We start from the raw sequence: 6,101 nt of genomic DNA, 5'->3' as shown, positions 1-6,101 counted from the left end.
CTTGGGTAGAACTCTTTCCTCAAAGGATAACTTCACTCTTAGCAAATGTTCCATTTTAGGAATTTGAAGAGTGATTGTTCCAGTTTGCTAATGCTGCCTGTTATGCAAGATACCAGAAATGGATTGGCTTTTATAAAGGAGGTTTATTTGGTTACAAAGTTACAGTCTTAAGGCCATAAAGTGTCCAAGCCTAAGGTGTCAACAATGGGGTACCTTCACCGAAGGATGGCCATCGGCGTCTGGAAAACCTCTGTTAGCTTGGAAGGCGCATGGCTGGCATCTGTTTGTTCCTAGGTTGCGTTTCAAAATGGTGATCTCCAAAATGTTGCTCTTGTGGCGTTTGTCCTCTCTTAGCTTCTCTGGAGCAAAAGTCTGCTTTCGAAGGCCATCTCCAAAATGTCTCTCTAAGCTGCAGTTCCTCTCTCAGCTCCTGTGCGTTCTTCAATGTGTCCCTCTTGGCTGTAGCAAGCTCGCTCCTTCTGTCTGAGCTTATATAGTGCTCTAGTAAACTAATCAAGGCCCACACTGAATGGGCAGGGCCACACCTCCATGGAAATTATCTAATCAGAGTTATCACCTACAGTCGGGTGGGTCTCATCTCTATGGAAACACTCAAAGAACTACAGTCTAATCAACAATAATACATCTGCCCACACAAGATTTCATCAAAAATAATAGTGTTTTGGGGGACATAATACATTCGAACTGGCACAGTGATTTTAATCCTTATCAAAGAAATTTTGAAGTCTTTCATTCATCTACTGTGCAGTATTCTCAACTTCAGCTGTGCATCACAATCACCTGGGAAGTTTTTAAAAATCCTGATGCTGGATTATATGATGTATGAATATATCTCAATAAAATTGCATTTTAAAAAATACTGATGCTCCAGTCCCACCCCAGATGAATTTAATCAGAATCTCTGGCATGTGGAGCCCAGGATCTAGTATTCCTAAAGCTCTCCAGATGATTCCAGGTCGCATCCAAGTTCAAGAACTGCTGATTTATACTCTAAATCCTTGCTGCAAATGGACCAGCAGCAACAGCTTCATGTGAGAGCTTATTAAAATGTAGAATCTCAGGTCTTACCCAGAATTACTGAATCAGAATCTGCATTTTAACAAGATACCTTGTTGATTCCTATGCATATTAAAGTTTGAGTAGTGCTTTAGACCAGGCTCCAAAGCAGGAGTCAGCAAACTAAAGCCCATAGGCCAAATCCAAACCCCTGCCTGTTATTTTTATAAATAAAGTTTTATTGACTACAACCATGTCCATTTGTTCCATATTGTCTATGGCTGTTTTTGCACTACAATGGCAGAGATGAGTAGTGGCAGCAGAGAGCTATGGCCAACAAACTGTAAACTGTTTGGTGTTTGGCCCTTTACAAATGAAGTTTGCTGACCACTGCTTTAGAGGATAAAATGTTAGATCCAGCTAAGAGAGTACCTTTGGGCTTTTTTCAGGCCACAAGCCAAGTGGAGAATAAGATGCATCTGCTCTTTAAGCTGATGGTGTCCCTCAGGAAGATGATTCTTCTGGCACACAGGCCTTTTATATCCACTTTCCAGAGTCATCCTGCCAAAGCGAGCCTGTTGTTTTTGAGTTTCTAATAGAATTAATTCTGGATAGATTCTCCAGAGGAACAGATGGGCTGGTACAAGTCCTCCCTCAGATCATGCTCAGACACAAGCACACTCCTTATGTCATTTAAATGATGTTGCAGAATCATTTGGCTAATGTAGTATTGCAAAGTCGTTACTGGAAAAATAGGACAGCATGAATTCAGAGAGAAGGGCTTTAGTGCCTGGCAACCCAAATGATCTCTTCCACCCTACTTCCTCTCAAAGATTAAAAGATTTCTTCTTTTCTTTTTTTCTCTCCCTCTATGGCAGCTTGATTGTATCTTTTTCAAAATGTGTGTCCTTAATATTAATTAACCACTGCCCCCCAATTAGGAGGTCAGAATTTACTTGGTTTGCTCAGCAGAGGGTTGTGTGGAACCAATCTGCTCCAAATGCCATACTTTTGCAAAATAGCTGACTCAGCCTCTGTTCAAGTCTTTACTGTGTAATCTTGGAAAAGAAAGAAGCTCATGGCAATATTATTCTGTGACTGTGTCCCAACTGTCACTAAATACTATTGCTTCTCAAACTCAACCATACATACAAACCACCTGAGGATCTTGTTAAATTGCAGATTCTGATTCAGTATGCCTGAGATTCTGCATTTCTAACAGGCTCCCAGATGATCTAGCAATATCCAGATGATATTGATGATCCTGGAAGCATGCCTTGAGTAGACAGGGTCTAGAGCAGGCATTGGCAAATGATGACCTATGTCCAAATCCAGCCCATTGCCTGTTTTTATGAATACAGTTTTATTGGAACACAAATACTCTTATTAATTTATTTCCTTTGGCTGCTTTTGTGCTCCGAAGGTAGAATTGAGTGGTTTCTACAGAGATGATATGGCCTGCAAAGCCTAAAATATTTGCAGCCTAGCACTTTATGGAAAGTTTTCTGCACTGATTCTCCAAGGTGGTCCAAGAATGGCCTGCATCAACATCAGTTGAAGGGATTGTTAAAAATGTCAATCCCTGGTATCATACTGGACCTACTCAATAAGGCAGTCCAAGGAGGGGCCTGGAAGCCCTCGTTGTTTAAAAGCTCCTCAGGTAATGCTGATAGACCATACCTTGGGGAGAAGACCATACCCATCTTACATAGGGAAACAGACACAGTCACTGATAGGGAGAATACTTTCCTTGCATGTGATGCATTTCTTTAAGCAACTCATACTTATTTACATGCATAACCCTCTGTCTTGCTGAGGCCCTTTGAGTGGTGCATTTCTCTCTTTCCTGCTATTTAAAGTCCTGGAACTTCTGCCAGGGCAGCAAATGTGACTGAGTATAACAGCAGCATCTTATCTAGGTGAAAGGTGGGCTATTAGCATTAAGGAGGTGTGGCCTGGGTTCCCCAGAAGCCAACTTTGAGGTGGAAATTAGTGTGCAAGAGGTTTATTAGGGAGTGCTCTCTGGATTGACACCTGCAGAAGAAAGGAGGGCATGGGAGGGGAGGGGAAGGAAAGAACTTATCCTTAAATAGAGTGAGAAGGCCAGACTTTGTAAACACTGCTCCCTCCTTGGGCTGCTCCAAGGAGGGGGTGTGCCCTTGGGCAAGGCTGCTCTCTTCTGCCAAGGCAATTCCTGAAGAGCTCTGAGAATTGAGGGCTGTTTTCTGGCAGCAATCACAGCAGTTGGGGAAACGAGTCCTTCCTTTTTTCCTGAAGGGGGATCTGGGAAGAGCCTCATAACCTCCACTCCACAAGGTGTCATTTTTTGATTGTAATTAGCACTTATCGGGCTCCAACAAGATGCCAAGCAATATGCTTGCTTATTTATCCTCACAGTATCCTTATGAGGTGGGAATTATCAGCTTAATTTTAAAGATGATAATATGAAGACTCAGAGAGGTTAAGTAAATTTCCCCAGAGCCCCACAGCACGTAAGTGATCAGGTAGCGATTGGAACCTACGTTTGCTGACACCAAAGCTCATGATTTTCCACTGTACCAGCATTTCTCAATGTGGACTCCTTAGAAGAGATGTTAATAGGTGTTACAAAAAAGAACAAAGATTGTATACTCAAATAGCTTTTGGAAATCCTGTATTAAAGGCTAACTGGTTTCTTTACAGTAGACTTTTCCAGAACCTTGGCCGTGCTAATGTGCACCATGAATCCCCAGAAGGGGCATTAGAATGTGTTACTCTCCCAACATTTAAAAATAGAATCATTTTGTAGCAGAAAACAAGGACCACATTTTGGGATATGTTATATTACCCTAAATTCATTTGTCTTCTTTTCAGGTTTTAGCTCCTGTCTCTTAGCTTTGCCAGATGTGTTGGTGAGAGCCATTACCTGAAATCTTAAGTTTGACTTGTCTACATTTCAGCTGATCTCCTGCCTTTATATTGTGAACTGAATTGCTGAGTAGATCCTTTTCTCTTCCAGGTGTTTATAGGTTTGGAGGTTTTATATATAAGTCCAGCACATATCCACAGGGTCCCTCTTGTGTAGACGCAGAATGAAGAAGGAGAAACGAGTGTTTTCTCTCTTAGCTGGGAGTGTTCCTAAGGCGCAGGAAGACAGGTGGTAAGAACAGAACCTGCCACTGGGATGGATAGTTGTCATTTGGAGAGGTGGTGCCAGGTTCTGTGCTCACATTTTATATATATTCACCTTTTTAAACTCTTTAACCTCATGAATTCAGAACCACTATTCCCATTCCAAAACAGGGAAAGGAGGCTTGCTGCTTCTCTCCTCTTACCCTGCCACCCCTCTTTCTTAACAGGGACACCAACTTCTAAATAGCCACTTCTTGACTCACATGTAATTTCTCTTTGCTTTTGCTTTTCCTTTTACTGTTTTTTTTTTTTTTTTTTTTTTTTTTTTATTCTTCAGAGGGAAGAACTGTCTGTCTACAATACCATCTGGAACTTGGAATTCACTGAGATTCTTAGATATTCAAAAATCCAAGGCAAAATGGACCAATATAAGCCTCAAAGGAGACAAGCAGAAGGTATGGGGGAAGCACACGTTCTTAGCTCCTGATTTTAGCATGTGTGTGTACATTCTTTCCTTCTCTCAAGCCTGGAGTAAAAGGTGTCTACATCATGGCAATAGTTGCTTTGCTGTCCATCAGGAGACAGATCCCATCTCTGGAGAGCATAGAAGGGAAGGCAACACTCTGAGTGGCAATGCTGGCTCTGAATCAAACTCAAACCCCACCAATCATCAGGAAAATCTCAGCCAAAATAATTCAGAGAGAGAAAGCCACAGGAAGAAGGAAGCTGAAGCAGAACCCAGAAGAGAAGTAAGAGACCAGAAGCTGCCATTATGTGCCTTGCCATGTGACAGAAGAGCCAAGGATCACTGGCAGCCAGCCCCAGAACACCACAGTCTTTGGGAAGAAAGCATCACCTTGCTGATGCCTTGATTTGGACATTTTCCTGGTCTCAAAACCATGAGCAAATAAATTCCCATTGTTTAAGCTGAACCGTTTCATGGAATTTGCTTGAGCAGCCTAGGAAACTGAAACACCCCCCAAATTTACATGACATTTCCAAATGAGTTGTGATACTAAAATAAATTTCTAGGTAATCCATAACTTAAAAAAAATAAATTTTCATCAATATATTCTCTCTAAAAATATATTTACAGGCCTTGCAGATGCCGCCGCCCACTGCCTCAGTCCCTTGCATGCAGCCATGGTCACCCCCACCGTGTTCTTTGACATCGCCATTGACAGTGATCCCCTGGGCTGCATCTCCTTCAAGCTGTTTGCAGACAAAGTTCCAAAGACAGCAGAAAATTTTCATGCTCTGAGCACTGGGGAGAAAGGATTTGGTTATAAGGGTTTCTGCTTTCACAGAATTATTCCTGGGTTTATGTGCCAGGGTGGTGACTTCACACACCATAACGGCACTGGTGGCAAGTCCACCTATGGGGAGAAGTTTGATGATGAGAACTTCATCCTGAAGCACACAGGTCCTGGTATGTTGTCCATGGCCAATGCTGGACCCAACACAAATGGTTCCCAGGTTTTCATCTGCACTGCTAAGACTGAGTGGTTGGATGGCAAGCATATGGGCTTTGGCAAGGTGAAAGGGGGCACGAATACTGTGGAAGCCATGGAGTGCTTTGGATCTAGGAATGGCAAGACCACAAGAAGATCACCATTGCCGACTGTGGACAAGTCTAATAAATTTGATTTGTGTTTGTTTTAACCACTAGACCATTCCTTCTGTAGCTCAGAAGGGCGTCCCACCTCCCCTGGTCTGCTCTCAGGATCCTATCATCTTTGTACTCTTGCTGAATGCAGTTCTGTGGCTTCTATATTATCCTCCCCTTTCCAAGTCTAGGTGGATTGCAGAATTAAGTTTATGAGTATAAAATAGAAGCTTAAGCAACCAAGAAAATATGTACAAAATTGTAGCAATAAAAAAATGTAGTAGGAAAAAATGCAGTAAAAAAAAAGTGTGTCAGACAGGCAATTAGTAAAGATGCTGTTTTTTTTGTTTTTTTTTTTTAAAATATT

At 42.0% G+C, this 6,101-nt stretch overlaps 1 pseudogene; it reads left to right on the top strand.

The window, feature by feature from the left end:
• The first annotated feature begins 5,238 nt into the window (after positions 1 to 5,238).
• On the top strand, positions 5,239 to 5,882 carry LOC119514181 (annotated as a pseudogene).
• The last annotated feature ends 219 nt before the right edge of the window (positions 5,883 to 6,101 follow it).

Source organism: Choloepus didactylus, chromosome 18 (genome assembly GCF_015220235.1).
Source record: "Choloepus didactylus isolate mChoDid1 chromosome 18, mChoDid1.pri, whole genome shotgun sequence".
NCBI lineage: Eukaryota > Metazoa > Chordata > Mammalia > Pilosa > Megalonychidae > Choloepus > Choloepus didactylus.
This window is presented reverse-complemented; position numbering and strand designations above follow the sequence as displayed.